At 29.9% G+C, this 24,352-nt stretch overlaps 1 protein-coding gene across 1 annotated transcript in view; it reads left to right on the top strand.

Moving 5' to 3' along the window:
* LOC111677524 (serine-rich adhesin for platelets) overlaps positions 1-24,352 on the top strand; it is a 134,666-nt gene that overhangs the window by 70,035 nt on the left and 40,279 nt on the right. The window contains exon 3 of the mRNA XM_046949394.1: positions 23,653-23,716. The gene's annotated coding sequence lies outside the window, so the exon portion shown is untranslated. The remainder of the gene's footprint in view (positions 1-23,652; positions 23,717-24,352) is intronic.

Here is a 24,352-nt window from a genome sequence, read left to right on the forward strand (position 1 = left end):
GTTCAGTTCTAGTTCAGTTCTAGTTCAGTTCTAGTTCAGTTCTAGTTCAGTTCTAGTTCAGTTCTAGTTCAGTTCTAGTTCACTTCTAGTTCAGTTCTAGTTCAGTTGTAGTTTTCGAACATTTAAGGAAATATTTTTAAAAATCTTAAATTCTATAAAAATAATTACTTAAAAAAATTCATCAAATATTTATACAAACAATAATTATTTTAATTTTTTTAAAGAAAATTAATGATTCATTTTTAAATCATATTTATGATTTTAGAAAAACTTAAAAATGTTACTGAAACCACAATCTCCTTTGTGTCACAAAACGCCCACTTAAATGAGTCCCAATTTTCAGATAAAAAGAAAAATTCTTTTAAAATTTACAAAAGACCTTATGGTTTACTTTGGTCTGGTCTTTTTAAAACACATCTGTTTTATTGTTTTATAAGCCAAATATACATTCATATATATAAATAGTATTTAATTCTTTTTTTTTTTGGTTTGTCATGCAAATGTCAGCCTACAACATTCAAAACTTTTTTTCGGAATGTTTTTTTAAGTTTTTTTTCTTTATTTTATTTGTTTTTTTTTATTTTTTTAGTTAGTTAAAATATTGTGGCAATATGTTGCAAGTTTCACATAGATTAACAGCAATAACAGAAAACTACCAAAAAAGAAATGTAATAAAATAAAACTACAACAGAAAAATAGAGTGTTTTTTGTTATATAAGAGTTGTAAATCTTAAGAATTGTCTGACAACCATACAAAAAAAAAAACGAAAATTGAAAAAATGGCCAAAACTAAAAGTATCAAAAAATAATAAAATGAAATAAAACTTTTTAGAAAAAAGATTTATATTTAGTTTGTTTGAAATTTGAAACAAAACTAAAGAAATTTAAAGTTTAAATTAAAAAGTTTTTGTTGTTTTAAAATTTTCTAGAAAAATTGTTACAAAAATATTGAAAAAGAAAACAAAAATATAGTGATTTAAGGCCAGATAGTAAACCAATGAAATAACTTATAAAGCTACACATTACTTAATTACTTACACGTAATGTATTAAGTATTAAGTAATATGGAGTACATTAATCAAATATCAAAACAATATTGCTATGTAATGTATAGGGTATAAAACGTTTTTTTTGCTAATATTTCTTTACTTGGCCTTTTTCACAACACCCTTTATTACTGACCCTCCGTTAGCCACTATATTGTTTATGCAAGACTTAAACCAGTACTCTAACCTCAAGTTCAACTAAACAACGTTAGGTACACGTTTATGTAATCTTTTGTTTTATGCCAAAGCTAAATTTTTTCTACGCTCTTTTGTCTAAACCAGAGATTAATTAACTTTTAAAATAACCTCAGGTTTTGGCGAAAAAAAAAAACTAAAATTAAATGGCTAAAACCATGAAATACAAAAATAAACAAAGTTGTTAGAAGGTATTTCTAATGCCAAAAAAAAGAAAAGAATATTTAGTAATAGTGGTTATAGAAAAAAGTTGTAATTACCAAAAAGCTATAAAGCTCTGTTATATGAAACTTAAATTTGTAATAAAACACCAAAGGCAACATTATTTTCATTATTGCCCTTAACATCGTCACCATGGCCACTTGCAGTGGTCGACGGCCAGTCAAATAACTGGCCAATAAGGAAAGTTAGTTGAAAGACAAAAAAAAAAAAAACATAAAAACTTTTTGCAAAAGTTGAATGAACTTGTCTAGTAACAAGAAATATTAAATGTCACATTAAGTTTGAAAATTAACTCTATAAAATGTGAGACAATTTAGACAAAACCCTCATTACTCATGTTACAAGAGATTATGGAAAACCAATTTCAGAAATATTTGAAAACTTTTGCAAAGAAAACTGAATTTAGATAATTCAGTTTTAAATAAAAGATAATTCAGTTTTAATAAAAGTATCAAAGTAATGAATGTGTTAAGACAACTAAATGCAACATATTTTAAACGTCTGCAACGTCTTTCAACGAACATTTTCTTTTTTCGAGTTTCCACTACACAGACATCTCTAATTGGAAAAAGACCAAATCCGAAACTATGGCCTATGGCTATCGGTTCTCGTGGTAGTTTATTAAATGGCTTTTTTTTTCAACACCAGATCAAATCATTTGACACTATCAGTTTAAAGTTTCGGCAGACCAGAGATACTAGTAGCACTTATACGCCCATGGATTGCGATCACAAGATGGGCGAAGTTCAACATGATACAAATTAATGTCGAAGTACTCTAGGTGAACACCTGGCGTGTTGGTCTATTTCACGGTGATATTTCTCAACTACTGAGCTTCTTTGACTACTTACCACAGCCTCTTTGTACAGTACCTTCAGACGAAATTGGACATTGTTTTGTTTCACAGATCTGGTATGAATTAAAGAAAATTCAATGGTATCATTTGTATAAGATACTTTTTCTCCATTGCCATACAACCCTGCAACTTGTCATTCACTCCACACACTCTTTAAATTCAACATCCAAAACACTCACTCTAGGTATACTGGCGGATAAGATCCGTATAATCCTAAATTTATCCCGTTTTTATGCAATTTACATAAACTAATTTCCAAGACTTAGTCCCACAGTCACTCCATTGCAGGGTAAATGTTGTCATCAAGTTAAACCCAAATTATAACTTTGCATCAATGGTTTAACCGACATTCTCTTTGAGAATTTGGTTTTAAACCATAGTCACTACAGGGATCCCGAAGAAACCTACACTAACTTACCAGTCATGACAAAGTCCTGCGGCAACTAGTACCAGATTATATGGTTCTTTAGTTAGACCCCATGTTAAATCAATCCAAGGAAAGGCCAAGAATACATTTGATAGATTTGACTATAATCTGGACTATATAAAAGACTATAGTCCTGTCTGTAGAAAATACTATAGTCCTGTCTATAAAAAATACTATAATCCTGTCTATGGAAAAGACTATAGTCTAGACTTTAGAAAATACTATAGTCTAGACTATAGAAAATAATATAGCCTACATTATAGAAAATACTATAGCCTAGACTATAGAAAAGTCTATAGTCTAGACTATAGAAAAGTCTGTAGTCCAGACTATAGAAAAGACTACAGTCCCGACTATAGAAAAGACTATAGTCCCGACTATAGACTACACTATAGTCCAGACTGTAGACTAATCAATAGTCCAGACTATATCTTAAACTATAGTCCAGAATATAGACTGAACTGTAGTTCAGAATACAGACTAGACTATAGTCCAAACTGTAGACTAGAATGTAGAGTAGACTCCTGACTATAGAGTCTATAGACTAAACTTTTATTTAGACTATAGACTGGACTATAGTCGATATTGTAAACTACATTATAATTTAGGTTATAGGCAAGACTATCGTCCAGATTATCGTTCAAACTATAAGCTATATAGATTATAGTTCAGACTATAATCCAGACAGTAAACTATATTTAAGACTAGTTGTAATACTTTATTCCAAAAAGCAACATATTAAAACTTTAAATTATATAAATTATAGGCCAAACTAAAGCTAGGACTCTAGACCAATCCATAATCTTAACTTTCGTTTATACTCTTTTCTGTCTCTTCCCTTATTCGGTGGGGTTTTCGGCTAATGATGGTCTGGTCCGATAACTTAGTACCAAGGATATTTGTTTTTAGTGTCCATTCTGCTGACTATTAACTATTAATTCTGATGGTTTTTCTTATAAAGTGTTCAAACATCGTGACCAAAATCATGCGAAAACAACTTTCAAAATCCTTCGTTTTCCATACATATAGTACCCAATTTAGTGCAGATCGAAAATTGCTTAAAATTTTGAAATTTTTATGAAAAAATTCTTAATTTTTAAACTTTATTTGACAAGCACGAGCGATTTTTTTCAGCTCACCATCTCTAGCATAATAAAAACCTAGGGACACATTCACCATTAACCACGCATATGACGATTTTTTGGCACAAATATCAACATTATCGAATCACCTTTGTTTAACAAAATTATACTCTACAATAGTTTTAAAATATATTTATAAATAATTTATGCAATTTTGCACCAATAACATGTCTTACGTCAAAAAACTGCCATTAATTCATATTGCGGGTTTTAAAAACAAACAGACCAACTCAATAAATACAACAGCACAACTCATGCACAACACATGCTTTAAATATGATCCTACAAAAAGTTGTACAGGCATTGCAAAAAAAAAAAAAAAATAGTTGCTGAGGTGGCAAAAAAAGGTTAAAGTTCAAGTTGATTTTCTTGCATTTAAAAGTGTGGCAGTTAAAGGAGAAAAAACCATTTAAAACAAAAACGATATTGTACTGCACTTTAAACTGCAAGCAGAAATTAAAGTTGCATGAAATGTTTTTCATTTAAATTTATTTGTTTTTTAATGTTGTTTTTTTATTTAGTGTTTTATTTGGCTTTTAATAAAAAGTGCTTTAATTTAAATTTTTTTTTTCGAGAGCACGTTGTATTTGGAGTACATTTTAAAAATCGTGAGAAATTAAATAATTGATGTAAAAGATATCAAATAAAGGGGGGAATAATACAATAGTAGAGTTGTGCAAAGGAGAATACCCTACAATAACTAAATGCTGTGTTTGATATAAAGCATTAACTTTTAACGAAAATTCAGGTTCTACGAACCAAATTTATTATGCTTCATTTTCAGGAAACTTGTGCTCGAAGGACCATTTAATAATAACAGTAGTGTGACACTTGCATGACTTTAACACCTTGTTTTGCAACTTTTTTTCCTATTTCTTCAATTACAACATTTGGCTTGTATGTAAAATACATTTTCACTTTGAAATTTTAATTTTAAACCGTGTTTTCCTTACAAATTACAATGTAGTTGTAATATAATTTTTCATTTACAGGAATTTCTCTTTAGAGTGTAATTAATTTAGAGATTTGTTGCATTACAAAGTTAAAACTTGGCTAAAATAACAACAAAAGCTTATTTTCTTTAGTGCTTTAGTTTAAACAATTGTAACAGCACTGTCACTGTGTTGTAGCAATAGCAGCAGTTTTTGTCTTCCTCAAATGAAATTTATAGTTATTTCATTTATGTTGCATAGAGTGTGTTGCATTTTTTTCTTCGAAATGAGGGGGAAACTAAAATAATTACATTTAAGCTGAAAGGGAATTGTAGTTGGCTGCTTTTAAGTTGATCTTTAACTGCTGTTTGTGGGGCTAAAATTCATTTGTTTCTAATACCTTTTGCAAGACAAAATAGTCGTAGTATACGACGATTATCTATACAAAAGTGAAATGAAGTCACGTGCTGTTTTAAGTTTAAATATTTGAATTAGTTTTGGTCATGTCTTTTGACAGAGTTTAAGATTAAAATGTAAATCAAGGAGTTTTTGTTGCATTCCAATGACAAAAGCTTTGTTATTTTCAATTAAATGGTGTTAACGATTTAAAAAAATAAATTAATTAGTTGTGTGCTGACAGTTTAGGAAGAAGTTGGTTAACTTCTAGATCACTTTCTGTTCTAGTTCAGTTCTATTTCAGTTCTAGTTCAGTTCTAGTTTAGTTCTAGTTCAGTTCTAGTTCAGTTCTAGTTCAGTTCTAGTTCAGTTCTAGTTCAGTTCTAGTTCAGTTTTAGTTCAGTTCTAGTTCAGTTCTAGTTCAGTTCTAGTTCAGATCTAGTTCAGTTCTAGTTCAGTTCTAGTTCAGTTTTAGTTCAGTTATAGTTCAATTCTAGTTCAGTTTTAGTTCAGTTCTAGTTCAGATCTAGTTCAGTTCTAGTTCAGTTCTAGTTCAGTTTTAGTTCAGTTATAGTTCAATTCTAGTTCAGTTCTAGTTCAGTTCTAGTTCAGTTATAGTCCAGTTCTATTCTTGTTCTGGTTCAGTTTGAGTGCAGTTGTATTCAGTTCTAGTTCTATTTCAGATAATGTTATTGACAATTGGGTAATAGTATCTCGTTGTGACAGGATTACAAATTTTTTTTTGTAAAAACAATTTAAAACCACAAATATTTTCATATAAACCCTTAAGCCAGTGTTATAAATTACAAATTTAGACAAAATGTTAAGCAATAGTTATATAGTTTAGTAATAGATCACCATTACTTTTATGACATTGACTATTACATCAACTATTTTAACCACAATTTATTTATGTCTACATAACACTCAGATCATTTATCTGTTATTTTGTTTTTATTAATCCCATTTATTTTGTATTTAATTTAAATGTCCATAAAAAGTCAGATTAATTTAATAGATTTAAAACTACTGATTATGTAGCTTATGAAAGTGAGATAAAATTAAATAAATCTTATTAACCCACGACTTTTATTTGCCAAAATAGCGTAGTAAAAACGTATAAAAACAATGAAACTTTAATTTGAATACTTCCCACAAATTTAATGCAACCGAAAAACTGAAAACATTTATTACGCTTTTCAGCGCATTTCATAAAAACAAATTTATTTATTTGTGCCACATAATCCACCGTATAATGTTTTAGACTATAAAATTAAATTTATAAGAAAAAACACTTAAAAATAGTGCAATTTTATTTTACTCATCCTCTTAATTATAAGTTGTTGTTTGGTATTTTTTTTTTTTTGCTTTTGTCGGTTTAATTGTTTAGAGTCATTTCATGACATGACAACAGCTTGTTGGCTGCATGTTGCTTACTGTTTCTTCCAAAAATTACTTTCACTTGTTGTTTCTTATGTCTACCAAGTCCGCCTGTTCAAAATTGCAATTTCTATTGTATTTAGTTGAATGTGAAAATTGCTACTGTTTTTAGAGGAGGTGTTTGCTGTTTGCTAACAATGTTAAATGCTTGAATAGCGACACTGAAACTGAAAACGAATTTGAAGGGAAAACACTAATACTTAGAATTGTTAGAATTGAGTAGAAGTAGAATTGTAAATACCCTGTTTCTACGTTTCTTTTCTACTACGATCAGTTGTTCAAATTTCTATATAAAATAGTCCCGTTTTAGACAATAGCAATCAAACTCCTCCACTGCCAAAATCATTTGTCATTTAAACACTTCCAAGCTATAGCATTAATTTGACAATTATTAGTAAAGAAATCAAGGTCCATGACATTCCAAAATTCCGACTATTGTTTAGTAAGATCGCTTAACAGTTCTTGTAGGACAGTCTAAAGCAAGTTATTTAACATAATACTTAGAGTAACTCCTAGTTATCGGACTATACAGGTAAGAAAGCTAGGGATCATTAAAAGTAACAACTGTCTACGTTCTAGCTTATTAATGAGTCATTAAAGTGACGAATGCGTTCACTCTAGAGGTACTTTTGTGTCGAAAGACATATTAAACTCAATCAGGAAATTAATGTAAATCGCATGCATTAACACTTTGTCGATCTGCTACGTAGTTTTAATTTTTTTGTGGTTCCACATATATTTTATTCCTCGATATCTCAGAAAGTCACATAATCGGAAATTGATCAAACCTACATAATTATTTCTATATAGCTTTCAAAAACTGCGCCTTACCCATCATTTATAGGAACGAGCTTCTTTAATTCATATACTTCTATATACATACATCTATCTATGGATCAGATTTCATCTTGAAAGTCATTTATTCGGAAAATCGATCAAACTTAAATAATTATTTCTATTACCACTATATAGTTATCAAAGACTGTGATAGTACCGAGCTTGTTTGATTCATATCTTGGATCAGACGGTTTAAAAATTAATAGTCTTGCCTGTCAGTTATTATTTTAATTTAGGTTCCTAAGCATAGAGATTGTAATGATAATGAGCCGGCGGGAGAATTAGACAAACCTGGATCTGCTTTAACTAACACTAACACAGTTGTAGTTGCTACTTTACTGGGGTCTAATACAATTGGTAATCCAAAGTAAAATATATATCGAGGTTGTTTGCAATAATAACAGGGCGCTTGTCAAGCATGCAAATTGATTTGAACTGTCCTTCTGTGACGATTGTTGCGGTTGTAATGACAGTAAAAAGAATAAATTGTCTTCCAACTTATTTTTGAATATCTGACCTAAGCTATTATGAGGATCAGACTGTCAAGCTAATAATGAGTTTGTTGGGCTATCTGGGTATACACTCAATAAGCTATAGGCTGTATATAACACTTCAGTAGTCATATTCAGTTGTAAAATCTGCTTACAAATTTTTAATCCATTGAATAGACATAGCTTTTCTAGACTTCTTAATTTGGAACTTTAGTCTCGGAAAAATCCCTTTATGTAACTATAACTTAACTGACAAAAGTCTATGTACGGATTGATCATTCCCTAATACCACACCTGTAGCATTTATGATGGCCAAAAGGAACATCATTAATATGAAACTCTTAAAATCATCTTGTTCATCGTCGTCACTATATAAAGACCTATTTATGACGATTTTAAGTTATCGGAGATCGTTTAGTTATTCCTATATAAGATCGTGGTATTAAAAATGTTACTTATACATATGTAGATAGATAGTTTAGAATATGAATGTATCAGATCCGAAAAAATACTTCTATATCATTATTGGGCCTGTTGTTGACTTCTTCTTCTGATTCTCTGTTCTATACATATGTAGATAGATAGTTTAGAAAATGAATGTATCAGATCCGAAGAAATATTTCTAGACCATTATTGGGCCTGTTGTCGACTTCTTCTCCTGATTCTCTGTTATATATCGAATCCACGACCTCAGTACTGACAGACTCGAACATCACCAACTAAATTAGAAACAAAAAAAATGCTAAGGACCTTCTGGCAGTAAGGTTCTCGAGTTTCTAATGCCTTCAATACAGACTGAAAATCTTCCTTTAATCATTAATTACAAATCTATTAAAGCACTTAATATGCCAACCATTTCAATAGCAAACAATTTAAGTTAAGTACTTAATCTAGTTTTTAGGTGAATGATGACAGGCATTCTAACAAGTAAGTCAGTCATATTATGAATATATATATGACGTATGTGTGGCAAGCGACAAATGCCATTTAGAAAAGGTGTATGACAGTTAACGGTAACGGTTGACAGTTTTCATTGTTGCTGCTATTATTTTGAATATAAGTGAATGTAGATGGCAGTCAGTCATTCAGTCAGATTAGCAAAACATGTGACAAAATCAACTATTTCATACTTTTTAATGATTATTTAAAGGTAAACATATGTAATTTTAAATAGTGGTGGGTGCCAATTAAACTCAATTAAAACCAGACTATACAAGTAATTAATTTTCTTTATTTTCATTATCCACTTAATTGTAATCGAACGATAATTGTTAGTTTAAATTTAATTTCTTTTGTTAAATAATTGTGTGAAATTTTTTCCTCAGACAAAGTTTCTTTAAAAGTTCATTGTCTTTACAAAGATGTATTTTTCTACCTTCTTCTTTTTATGTTGTTTTTATTATATAATATTGTTTTCTCATCATAATTTAATTTTTTTTTATTTATTTTCTGTTTCTGTACTGTTTGTATATCTTTTATTTAATTGCATTTTATTATTATTTAATTTATCTATCTATCACTCTTCATTGATGTTTATACAAGAAAAAAAAACTCTTTTTTATGCGTTTTTTTTTTGCTTTTCACTGGCTGAATGTCAACAACTTTTAACATTGGAAACATTCATTAATGAATGTATAAATGGATGGCTGGTTTGTTGGATGACATCCACATCAAACATTTAACAAACAATTTATATCCCCCTCCCCACACTTTTCGCTGTGAAACATTTGACATTGTCATATGTTGTTTGACAGCAACAATCGTCTAGTAGTTGTATTTCTTTATGGATTTGTTAAATGTGCAGGCGTCAAGTGTTGACACTTTCGCGCAAATGTTTTAATGTTTGTTTAAAGACTTGAAATTGTTATTTGAATTTTTCTCTCCAATCATCATTTATAAGTTTTTTTTTTGTAAATTTCATTATATTTTTATAATTTTGTATTCAAAATATGTATGTGTTCATTCACTTGGATGTCAATCAAAGTTGGATTGCTTTTCTTCTTCTTTTTTTGCCAATAATATGATTCAATAAATGTTGGGATTTTCTAACAAGTTTTGTGTTTTTAATTGTTTTTGAAAATATCTTGTTTTTTGGCATAAAATTTATTAAATGTTAATGAAATTTATTAAATATTTGTCATATGTATGTTTAGGTAATTTTATATGTTTTTTTTTGTCATTGACAAATCTACAGATATGGAAAAAGAATTGTAAGTTTAGAGCGGGTTTTTAAGTTGGCAATCAAATGCCAATTAATAATCAGTTTAGTTAATCTAAAAATAAATGTAAACTGATGTTAAACCCTTTTGATGGAGTACAAAACAAAACTTTGCATTATTGCCATACAAATAATCAGAAAACGTCAAAGTTTGTTATCAAAACAATGATTGTTTTATGAAAAAGAAGAAGACAATTTTAAATGTAATAAAATCTTACATTTAAAACCAAAAAAAGTATTAACTAACACTCATCAATCAATCAAACATTTTAATGTTTATTTTAAAAAAAGTATTGATTTTTTGCATCAGCTGTTTACGCTTTTGCATTTCTAGTTCATGTTTAAACCACCTACATTGGGCGCTTAAACTAGCAAAAGAAATCAATTAACTGAGTACTTAAAAACAACTTCTAATTGTTCATCTAAAGATTAGCCCTTAAAGCATATAAATTTGTTTTAAATTATTATTCGTCAGAGATTCAATCCTCCTATCTATTAAGAATAATCCTTTAAAATCTTAATCAGAATATACGAATCATATCTAACAAGGTACGAAAATCTTATGCGTCATTGGTTTCTGTTCATATTGTCTGCGAAATCGACTTCTTTTTTAAGAACATTTGTGTGGTATAAGGTTCTTCCAATTAGAACTGTCAAAAGACTTCATAAATTGGGAAATTACACCATAAAACTTAATTAGAATTAGTGGCCTGTTATGACAGATACAATATTACCTGTTATGACTTCTTTTAGATTTATTACGCACATTTTCCATAAATAATTCCTAAAATAACTTTATTAAGCGGTTCTTTGTTGGTCCATATTGGACCACAAAGTTTTAGAGGTCGTGCAAGTACTCTCTCCCGACAAATGTAATTGTACATTGACATGGTAACATTCAATAATATGCCTTTTTATGACAGACAATGGAAATCCACAGAAGTGGTCCATGTGCAGATCTCATAGAATGGTTCCAGAATTTGCCAAGGTATTAGCAATATAAATGCCATAAATAGTCCGGTGTCCTTTGACTCATATTAACTTAATGTTCGAATCTATCGCCATCTCGTTGTTATATTAGGAAAATAACAATCAGTGACTTAATTGACTATCAGTATGAATTCTGATATAACTGTTGGATATCCTTTAGTACCTCAGCCAATTGAAGCCCTCTTGATCGCTGCTATTTCTGCATGAGGGATACTGCAGTCATCATTGAGTCTAAATGAGTTTTTTTTTCTCAAACTCTTAAATGAAGACGCCTCCGCTAACTCCTTTCATTGTCTTGGATCCATTCGTAGGCAGTTAGTAGATTGAAGGAGAGATTCTGACGAAATTCGATAATAGAACTTAATTGAAAGATACAGTTTTAGGGTACAATAGATCAATGAACAATTATGCCATTTGCAGTCAGGCTTAGTCAATTGTTTGTCTTGAATGTCCACTGGAGTCCAGTTAATCATAGCTAATAACGCATTTGTGTTTGAGTTGTTTTCATAGCACCGGTGGTGAAAAGCGCAGACGTTCTAATAACCTTTTCAAGATCATTTCTGTATGTTGCCTTTTGTAGAGTTTATAAAGAATATTGGACAAGTTTGAATATAACATCTTCGGTAAGACTGATAGTTTTAATAATAGAACGCCTAATGAGAGCTAAAACTAGTAGGAGGAAAATAAAATTTTTATTATTCATTGAATGGGCTCGAATATAACTCGTCCAAAGATTATAATCCCAGCGACAGCTGTATCAACCGAAATTTTTTTCCTTAGGAAATAACTATCACAGTCGAACTATAACAATAATAACAATGAATTCCTGGGAGAATTTCAAGTAGAGCTTGTTCAGGCGCTTTTGTTCAAATTTTGAACATAACATTTAAAAATAGACATTTTTGAGTTGGCACTTTTTGAATATATTTACAAATTTATAAATTTTAAAAGACGGCTTAATAATGTATTTTTCGTTGAAGGGCATACTAAGAATTCATGGGAGAAGGACTCTAAGTAGCTGTTGTCAAAACCTTATTTTTTGAATTTTGACCATAACCTTTAACACTAATTAGACATTAATTCTTAATATAGATTTTGAACTTTAAACTTTCTAAATTTGAATTCTTAATATTGATAGCCTGTCTTCAAAATATGCTAACTAAATAAAGGGCCAAAATCAGATTTTGGTGGCAAAATGTATTATCATATATTTGCTTTTAACTTTATTTATTTAGTTAGCACTTTTTGGATATAATGCCCCTTTATACAAACACATTCACTATTTTTCTTAAAAGTGTTAAAAAGTCCTTAAACCCAATACTAACAAGATTTCTTGTTTACTAAACAATTTTTAAACTTTTTGCAATCGAATTCAAATGGAAAAAAGTTGCTCTTGGTAAATATTCTATAAATGTTTTTTTCTTTTCACATTTTTTTCATTTATTTTCACAAATTTTCTCACATAAAATGTAATTATTTTAATGAAAAGAAAAAAGCCTTCAATACTTGTAGTAAGTTTTTTTTTGTTCATATCAACAAATCTACAACAAATATTATTTATTTAATTAAAATTTCTTTGTTTTAACATTTTGAATAAAGCAAAATGTACAAAATAATATACAAGTAACAAATAATAAAGTGTAACTAACAGACTTACAAACTTGTAAATGTAGTAATTTTTTTTGCTCAAAAACTTTGATAAACCAACAGAAATGTTAATAACTGAACAATAGGATGACCTTTAACTATAGAAGTAAAAATAAAATAAAACAAAGATACATTATATATATAAAATAAATTACAACAATGTTAAATATATACTAAAAACAATAACAATAAACTATTGCCTTTTTCTAAGCACTATACTACATATTAAGAAAAATGTTAGATTAGAAAGAAAACAATATAAAACAAGTAAGAAGCTATAGTCGGGCGAGGCCGACCATATAATACCCTACACTTTTTACAAAAATATCATGTGATTTAGTTGTTAAAGCATTTAAGTTGTATCTTGTATCTTGCCTCAGATATACATACTTAAGCCGTTTATTGTTGAATAAAATTGTGGAGATTTAAGTGAAATTTTGATAAGTGCTTTTCATAGGGGCTAGAGTCATATATGGACCTATTATTATGGAATTCGTTAGGGTCATCAAGTCTAGTACAGAACTTGGTTTTTGCAGTTTTTTGTCGAGATATGATTAGAGAGAGATATTCGGGCTAGGTGAAATAATGTACCAATATAAACCATTTTCAACAGGCTTCGTCTACGGTACCATAAAAGATCATGTAGCAAATTTCATTTAATTATCTTCAAAATTGCGACCTGTAGTTTGATTACAAGGTTTACAAGCCTTATTGGGGAGTTCAGATGTATGGGGGCCAGGTGAAATAATGACCGATCTTAAATATTTTCAATAGCCTTCGTCTCTAGGGCAATAGAAGATCATGTGCCAAATTTCATTGAATTATCTTCAAAATGCGAACTGTTGTTTGATTATAAGGTTTACAAGCCCTATTATGGGTTCTGTTGCATGGGGGCTAGGTGAAATAATGGACCGATCTTTAAAATTTTTAATAGGCTTCGTCTCTAGGACCATAGAAGATAATGTAACAAATTTCTTTGAATTATCTTTAAAATGCGACCTGTAGTTTCTTACAAGGTTTGCAAGCCCTAATGGGGAGTTCAGTTGTATGGGGGCCAGGAGAAATAATGGACCGATCTTTACCAATTTCAATAGGCTACGTCCCTAGGGCAATAGAATATCATGTACCTAATTTCATTGAATTATCTTCAAAATTGCGACCTGTAGTTGGTTATAAGATTTATAAGCCCTATTCGGGGGTTCAGTTGTATGGGTGCTAGGTGAAATAATGGTCCGATCTTAATTATTTTCAATAGGCTTCGTCTCTAGGACAATAGAAGGTCATGTACCAAATTTCATTGAATTATCTTCAAAAAGCGACCTGTAGTTTCTTACAAGGTTTATAAGGCCTAATGGCTGGTTCAGTACTATGGGGGCCAGGTGAAATAATGGACCAATCTTTACCGATGTCAATAGGTTACGTCCCTAGGGCAATATAATATCATGTACCAAATTTCATTGAATTATCTTCAAAATTGCGACCAGTAGTTTGATTATAAGGTTTTGCAAGCCATATCCGGGGGTACATTTGTATGGGAGCCAGGTAAAATAATGAACCGATCTTTACTATTTTCAATAGGCTACATCCCTAGAATATCATGAACCAAATTTCATTAAATTATCTTCAAAATTGCGACCTGTAGTTTGTTAACAAGGTTTATATGGACGGACAGATGGGGGGACATAGCTGATAGAAAATGATTCTAAGCCAATTGGTATACTTTAAGGTGGGTATAGGACCAATATTATTATGCGTTACAAACATCTGCACAAATTTAATATACCCTCCCCACTAAAATGTGTAGGGTAAAAAAACAAAACTTGTACAAATAATAAAATCAAATACTTAACAAGAAAATACTAAGCATACAAAACATAACTATAAATGTATGTAGATACTTGCAACATGTAACTATTATTTTATGAACATTTCTTCAAAACATTCCCACTATTATATTATGGTTGTTAGTAAGTAAATATGTTTAGTTTTACGTAAGCTGCTGGCTGCGTTCATAGACCAAAAATTTCTCAAAAAAAAAAAAAAAAAACAAACATATTCTAGACACATATGAAATAATATTACTTATTTACTAGTACTTACTGCCCCTTGTATTGTGCTAGAAATAAATATAATAAATATATATTTAAAAGTATTACATTCTTTCAACTTGTTCGTTCGTACTTACTACCTTGCCTTAATTGGTAACTTGTTTTACCAAGCATTACTTAATTTAATAATAAACAAAACGCTATATACAAAAATTTTATGAAAAAAAATATTAGTTTAAGTTGAAAAACAAAAACTAAGTTTCTAAAATACAAGCAACTTACTGTGAACATAGAATTTCTATGCCGATGTTGTTTTTTTTTACTGTGTGGCACGATAACAACAAAAGATACTCATTCATACTTGTCCGTTCCAACCATATATGTATTTGTATAAAATTCACATACATATATAAGTTTATTGAATTTGTAGAATGACCTTTAGATTTTTTTTCTTCTGAAATACACTTAAACATTTATTGCAAAGTTTATCTTATCATCAGGGATCTGCTAAAAGGATTAAATAATTCGAAGATCAAAATTAAAATACTCCTTGTTATTCAAGTTGCCTTTTAGAGAAGTATATGAACCCGGATTACTTTACGTGAACCTCTATATATCGGTCATATTCCACAAAGATCTTTTTCACACACATAGGCGGTGGTATTACCGCTCCCTGATGACATCTAACTATGATTCAGGTCCCTAAGAAACGTTGGTCAAATAATCTTATTTCGGACCATTTTAATCCCACTGCTTTTGGTCCGTTAATATTCAGACGTTATCTGAGCCATTCCTCTTCTGAGGTTGTCTTAGCAACAGTACTGAACAAAGGGTGGACTTCATTGGGCATAAGCCTTCTAAGCAACATTCTTTTTCTGACATTCAAGTTGAAACGAAAGCTTTTAAATTGACCCTAAAGAAATCTCCACCAATAGCCAAATTGAACACTTTAGACATAACAGAACGATTATTCAAAAATTTGTAATATTTTGGATATTTCAACAAAAACTTGTTGGTATTCCGGGAAAATATGATCAGCCATTGCAAGCCGTATATCAGTAGAATAGTGTTATTATTTAAGATCATTGGGGGCCATAAAGTTTGAAAAAATTAACTTATAACTACACGTGAGTCTATGGGGAAAATAAGCATAAGGAATAACATCGCAAGACCTTGGATGTTTTAGCTTAAAAACCTTAATGGTTGCAATCGCCGTTTGACGCATCTCGAGCAGATTATTGTCATTATTTATTAACAATTTTATCATAAGACATCGACGACTAAGTTATTAAATTCAAATAATTTGATAACGTTGGTTAAGCTAAAGTATACTGATCATAAACGTCAAAAAACTAACGTTTAAGAACTGATCCTTTTCTAAGATCTTTCGGGCTTAAGACACTTCCCTTAACCCTGCTTCACATGCAGATAAAATCAGTCAATATATTTTATCTATATTTATCTACATTTTACCTTCTCTCTGGTGACATGTCAAAATGTTCAATAGCAATATGGGATTCTTTTAAATATACAAAGTGAAGCTTTACATTAAGAGTAATCTTGCCAACTCCTCGCTGCTTTGTCATAGATAACCTTTAGATCGCAAGATTAATTTAACAGTTGATCACTTTGACTTTTTCTTTTCTTTCACTTACAAACAAAATCTCTTGATTGATCGATGTTTTATTTTCAGCTTTACGTAGACTCTGAGCTCTTCCAGTTCTCGTTACATTATAATATGATCTTCATACCCTTAATCTCTTCTTTAGGTAATCAATTAGTTGCTGATCTTATAATTGATCATATTCTTTTTTTTAACAAATGCGCTTTGAGCTTTATGTAGAGACTGATCTCGTTAAATTCTCGTTGCAATTTCTCTATGCGTTTCGTACCCTTATATCCTATGACCTTTCCCCCAAAAGCAAATATTTTAGTCGCCGATCTTATAATGTTGCATTGATCATCGCTCTTTTTAAAATAAGTAATGGCAATGTTTCAAATTCCTTCATGAGGAACTGAATTAACCTTATCTGATTTTAGAACTTTTTTGTTACAAATGCGATCATCATTATTTAAATGACCGTCATTAAAAGATACGATCTGCAGTTTAGATCATCTTTAAAAGCATCTATCTTATTAGATGTTGCTAATTTTCTATTTGAGTTAACTTTAGACAACGTCTTAATATTTCACAAAATGACTTTGTCTTGTGGCATTGATGATATCAAAAGCTCGAAATTTGGTGATCGTAATAAGCCAATTTCTGATCTTCCTAACAGATATTGTACAGAGAGTTAGATAAAAGAGCTTCATCTTTTGAATATAAATTGTCTGGTGAAGTTCAAAATCAATCTAACATTACCACATCACTAGTAATCCTGATTACCAGGACGAAGTGTTAATCTGGATGAGCAAAATCAAAGTAGATCTGTTCTTTGATAGATTACTTTCATAACCCATAATGATTTTGTCATCCTTTTATGTCAAGGTTAGTTTCAGCTTTGAATGCTCTTAAATTTTTCACAGTGTAGTCCACAAAACAATAACATCTTAAATGTATACTAAGTAATCATATATGTTTACATAGTTATACATATTACACAAAGACTTGAACATACATATTTGACAATTTTTTGAAATTACTTTTTGACACTAGACTTGGCTAACAAGAAAAAAACTTTAGCTTTTTTTATTCAACAAAAAAAGCTGTAAACAATATTTGTCAATGAAATTTAAAAAATAAAAATAATTTCGTTAGAATTCATGTTTTTCATACAAATTTTGAAAATTGTAATAAAATTCATTAGAATTGAGATTTTTTTTCACAAACTTCAGTAAAACCGGTATAAGTTTCTGAGCTGTTATAGAAAAATTGAGTCACGCTTTATGTTTGCTTAGCTTGTTTATAAACAATAATCTTAATTGTTTAAGGTTTTTTTTCGAATTCGTTCAGTTTTTTTTTCTGGGCGATAAATAGTCAATTTATGAGGTAAGCTTTTTCATAAATCTTGTTTAATAAATGATACGGATTGAGTGACTGTTTGAAGTACTTATAATGGAGACACAAATGATTGCAAATGATTTTTTTAAAAGTCATTAGCTTGACTGCGTCAAAATTAAGACAATAAATCTGTTTATAATATTGTGGGTAAATAAATTGTTTTTTGGTTTTATGAAATAAATTTTTAAATATACATATCGCGAACATTTAGTTCTTTTTCGAGATGTTATGTCACTTATTATATATAAGAGGCCTTTTCAATATCTAGTTATTACATTCGCTTACAAATAGGGAATGATATAAGTACTTACAGTAATCAAGAGGAAATACGCAGTTAGTTAGTTACTTCGTTAGTCAATCAGTTAGTTAGTTGGTTAGTTTGTTACTTCGTTAGTAAATCAGTTTGTTAGTTAGGTAGGTAGATACTTAGTTCAGTCGCTTACAAATAGGGAATGATGTAAGTACTTACAGTAATCGGCAGGAAAAACGCAGTTAGTTATTTGGTTAGATAGATAGATAGATAGATAGATAGATAGATAGATAGATAGATAGATAGATAGATAGATAGATAGATAGATAGATAGATAGATAGATAGATAGATAGATAGATAGATAGATAGATAGATATCAAAATATTACAAACAAATTCCAAAATTTACATCTCTGTTTTCACGACTCCAGCGGGAATGTAAGCTTGTTGCACCATCTTCACATTCGTGTTATTCTAACAGGAGTCAGTTCTATGGGGGCTGCTCATATCTTCCCTTGTGAATGTGCGTGTTAGCTGTTAGTTGTTACTTAAATCACTGGAAGAGAATTTTGGTCAAAAGTCTAATACAAGTTATTGTTGACGCAACTTCTCCACTACTGATGAGGTGACAATATGACTACATGGTGAAATTCGGTATTGTAAGGATATTACATTGTGGAAATGCTTGGGTTTTATGTTTTCGGTGAATAGTCTCTTCCTTGTTTTGGTATGTTCGGGGTTTCCCTAGTTTACGTAGTTAGTGATTAAAACTAATTGATGGACGCTATGAGGGTGTAGTTTCCTTTCCTTAAAGTGCTCTAAGTTTAGCGCAATTTCTTAACTAATGTTTACAATCTAAAATTTTCTGTAAATGATGTACTCCTTATTTAATGATATATTTCAAAACAAAAGGGCTCCCTTTATTTTCATTCTCCGCTAGAGGCTTTATGCTCTTAATGATATCTATAAAACCTAAAGTGTTAACAACATGTCACTTTAATGTTTGATGGGGAAAAAAACTATTAATAATTTTATGTTTATGTTAAAAAACTATGTCGAGAAAAAAGATCATAATCAAGGTTAATGAAATGGAAATTATTTCACTGACTGTTTTCATAACTTATAACAATAATGAAACATCTTGCCCTTATTTAAATTCATTCATAACAACAACAAAACATCACAATAAAATATGTACATCAAAATTATTATATTTTGTGTTGTTATATTGTTATAAGTTGCAATAAATTACAGAAAAAAATTACAAAAAAAATGTTTGATGTGTTGCAGTAATGTACTTGAAGGAGCCTACTTGTCACTTCCTAATTAAGCATTTATTGTTGTTGGTATTTCAAGGAATTTAGAACACCGACAATAAAGTTTTTTTTTCTTTTCAATACGATGGGGTTTCAGTTGCTATTTCTCTTCTTGTGTTTAATACTTTTTTTGTTGTCATTTTCATTATTATTTCAAAACAGAGACACATGAGGGCGCCATCAAGTTGATTGTCACTGTAGTGCAGCAGTAGTAGTTGTTGTAGTTGTGGGTTTGCTGTTTGCAAGTTGTTCACATAAAGCTCGTCTGAAATTCTAAACCGACAATTCTTGGCAGTTTTTGTTGTACATACATACATATGTATATGTACATATGAATTTTTTTCTGCATATCATTATGAAATTTAAACACATGTTTTAGTAAATAATACATTCGAGAGTGGAAAAAAGCATAAATATTTATATTTTATGGATGTGGGGATATACTTGTATATTAAATGTCTATTTGTTAAGTAAAGTTTTTTCTAGATGAATGTGTGTGTGTGAGTGTGTTTTGAAAACATAATAAAAACAAACTGCATGTTTGTTCATAAATAAACAGGCAAAACTTTTTAATGTTAGTTTGAGTATCTCATATGTTCGAATATATGGAGAAGAGATGGCAGAGTGTATACCAAATGTAAAGGTCATGAAAGTGAGTGATGGATTATAGCAATAACATTTTTTGTTAGAATTACTGATTTAAAACTCTAGTAAGGTCTATGGATTCCCGAAAGATTAATACTTTTAGGACAATATCAATATTTTCAAAATATTAAGTCTACACAATCATTAACTCTTCGTAAACACAAACGTATTAGGAATTTGTTGTTGTAATATCCAACTCTTAAAACTCCCAGCAGTTTGGTAGGACAGTTCAAAACTATCTATTTAACATACCACTTGGGATTAATCCTAGCCGCTGACTGTTCGGGTGACTAGCTATTTTAACATGCTAGGAAGTCATTCGCCACACCATAGATTACTAAGAGACAAATAAAAGTCTTAAGTGTCCACTCTCTCGCTTACAAAGGGAAACTTAAGTGAAGCTTATTTTCATTCTCGTTTACAATACGAATTAGAACCATAAGCTAGATATAGATTTGTCAAGGCAATGTGCGCCATTTTGATATAAATTGTGTTAGAATTAGAATTTGTTTTTTATTCGTCATTTTAAAGAGATCGAGGAATCTCTTTAAAATGAGTTCATTCCGATATCAGTTGTGTTAAAAATACGCATGACTTTCATCTGAATTTATGAAGAGATCTTTCAGTAGAGGTATTGCTGTCTTTAAAGCTTTCATACACGTGGATCAAAGGATCCTCTACATAAGAATGTGTTCCTTGTACTTATAAAAGTCTTTCATGAAATACCTCCAGTATAATGGTGAAGGTCTTTTCCGATAACATCCTAGGAGGAATATAACGTTTTGTGGAACCTTAGTTTATAAATACACATAAGTATCTGTTTTTAATATAAAAAGATTAACTAATAATCTTCTTCACTGAGTTCTAGAAGCAGAAATTTTACAACTTCAACAGCATTTTTTGCGCTCTATTGGGGTTAGGTTATAGGAGTATGTATAGTACCGAAGAAATATATCTCGGCCACTATTGGTCCTGTTGTGCACTTTTTTTAATAAAAATAATTTTGTTCACGCAGTATATTATCGTTCAATGTTCAGAAACTCAGTTTCCTGGACGTAATTCCTAAGAATTTTCCAATAAGTGTTAGTCAAGAATGCTATTTCCGGAAAAACATCACTTCCAAGATAATTGGATCTAACTTCGACGAATGCCTGACAGTGGCAGAGAAAGTACTCCATAGTTTTACTGTCCTCCTAACATGCTTCACATTCGTCTGAATCTGCACGGCCAATTTTGTATAGAATATTTGTTGCGTTGAGATTAACTACCTCGAGCTCCCTTCCCTTTAAAGCTGTTACATTCGCCCTTCTCTCACCCATATTTTTAGTTAAACTTTTGTTGCGTCGAATAGTTTTGTATTTATCAGGTTAACTGACTCGAGCTCCCTTGCCTTTAAATCTGTTACTTTCGTCCTTTCGTTGCCGACTACTCCCGAGTGGTACTCAGTGTTTTTTGCAGAATTTTTTATATGGAATCTTAGTGGTTCTACCCCCCAACATTAACAACAATTTTTACGTTCTATCAACAATACCAAACGATAGATTTATCTTCTTCGTCCAGGGTTTTCTGCCAGGGTTCTTATATGGAACTAAGTTCGACAGATTCTTTGTTGATTTGTATACTTTAAGTTGAGTTTTAAATTAACTCTTTAAAGCTTTAACAAACTTCCCAACTATATAGTGGTTCACTTTCAAATCAAATCATTTAAATGTCACTTACTCATCTCCCAAATCTATAGCATACATACATGTCAACCTTATACAAGTATTGTTGAAAAATGTATATATTTACCTGTAATACTTAACTAAAGTTTTGCAAATTTTAATAAATATCTTTAATAATGACGACATTATTTATTTTGCTGTCTAAAGAACATAAGTTTTAAAAACCTTGAAAACCTGTAATATGTTTGTATGAGGGAGGGTGCTAATTGGCAGTTAACACCTTCAAATTTATAAATTAATGTAAGAATTATACTTGGAAATTAATTTTGGATTTTAATTGAATTAATTAAAGTTTTTTGTAAGAATTAATTTTTGTGGTTTTTCTTCTGACTCCTCGTTACTATGAATGCTAACTACTCAAGGGTTAACGTTTTATTTTGATTGGTTAGATATAATTTTTGAATATTTAACTTTAATAAGGTTAATTACACATTAATGAAATAAGTTATTATATCATCGCTGCAAAATAATGTACAAAGTAATTAATACTGTTAACAGAAAGCTTTTAATGTTAAAAGTATAACATAAACTATAGTTTACATGACAAAATATTCAACATGCCTTACAAAACAATTTACATTCATAAATAATACAAATACTAAACATTTAGTCATTGATTAAAACCAGAAAAAATCTAAACCTTGTACATTTATTCTTCTAAATTAAACTGCAGTGAGTGCAAACTTATATAAAAATATAAAAGGAAATCAACCGACAGCACTTGTATAAAGAAAAAAAAAAAACAATTTTAAGCGGCAGTATCAAACGCAATTTTTTAAAACGTTAAAGAAAACAATGTCTTCTTAATGTCGTGAGTACAATTTAATTTTAAATTGTTTTACTTTCAAAGAATAGGTTTCATGTACAGTTTAAACGTAATAAAAAATCAACTAAAATTAGCAATTATTGACAAATTAAAGAATGTCATGATAGTCACTTAAATTGTCACATTGTTTGTTTTAAAAGGAGGTCTGATTTTGTTAAAGTTTTTTTTTTCAAGCGATGTTAAGATTTGGAATACAACTTTAAAACTCTGTTGAGCAATATGGAAATGTTCCCATAGAATTTAAAACTACTGTTTTGTGCTTCCAATAATGGTTTTCAAGAACACGTACCATCTCAATATTCTCAGATTTGTTTATTTTGAGAAGATTTATCGTCTTGCTCTGATCAGGGTAACACCATAGGATCTTTGTGGTAATATCCACCTTTTCATTATTCCAAGAGGACACTCTTACCAATATTTTTAATTAAACGATGGTTTTTGCATTCGTCAGGTTAGCTTCCTCGAGCTGCCTTCCCTTTAAAGCTATTACTTTCACCCTTTCATTGTCGACTACTACCGATTGGTCAGGTTCTCAAATTATGTGAATCATACCTCTGGAAGACCTTGTTTACAATAAAAAATTTATCTGATTATATGTAAGTCATTATAATCGCGCTGTCGACTACAACGGAATGGTCTGGTACCCAAACGATGTAAACCTAACCTCTGGGAGACCTTTCTTACAACATAAAACTTATCTGATTATGTATAAATCATTATAACAGTACTTAAAAGTAATGCACACAGTAAGGAGTAGTAATATAAGTGGCTATGTAAGTACAAGCCATTACCGACTTTTTGCTGAGTATATTAGGTTGAAATAAGGATATACATATATTTCAAAGGCAAAGATAAACACCACAATCGGGACTATTATGTGCTCGACGAAATTTGCCAAGAATTATTCTTAAAATAAAAAATATTTTTATAATTTCGAAAATCTAAATGTTAATTTTTTCATAAATCCTTATTAATAAATAAATTTCTTTACTTTTATTTGCAGATTGATAATTCCAAACAGCCAGCATTCTACTAAAAAGGAATATTTAAAAAAAAGTTAGCTAAAGGTAATATTTAATACAATTATGTATAATGTATTTATTTTCCTCTTTATTTATTCTACATTTAACAAGTTCATTACTTAAAATTTCTTTAAATTACATTTCCTTCACTTCATAGTATTTTATAGTAATTTCTCAAAATATTATACAACTACATATGTAGAGATTTAAGTCCCCACCTCTATTATAAAGTTTGAAAATGTTATAAAATATGTAATTTTATAAAGTACCTTTGCTGCAACTACACTCATAGCTTAAATACATATATTGCGTGTATCTGTATTGTATGTTACATTTAAATGTGCGGTTGTATGAGTATTTGTTTTGGCACTTCCACACATTGAATAACAATTTTTTTTCCTAAATGACATTTGACCTTTATGTCAATGCATTCAACTCTTCATTTTATATGAAACTATACATTTGTATATATTTGTGCAGTACTACATATACATAAACGATAAATGAGAGTGTGCTGTAAATCTCGCCCGGAAAGTATTTTAAAAGGGACCAACTATGGAAAAGTTGGAGATGTTATTAGATAGATAGATAGATAGATAGATAGATAGATAGATAGATAGATAGATAGATAGATAGATAGATAGATAGATAGATAGATAGATAGATAGATAGATAGATAGA

This window comes from Lucilia cuprina, chromosome 4 (assembly GCF_022045245.1).
Source record: "Lucilia cuprina isolate Lc7/37 chromosome 4, ASM2204524v1, whole genome shotgun sequence".
Lineage (NCBI taxonomy): Eukaryota > Metazoa > Arthropoda > Insecta > Diptera > Calliphoridae > Lucilia > Lucilia cuprina.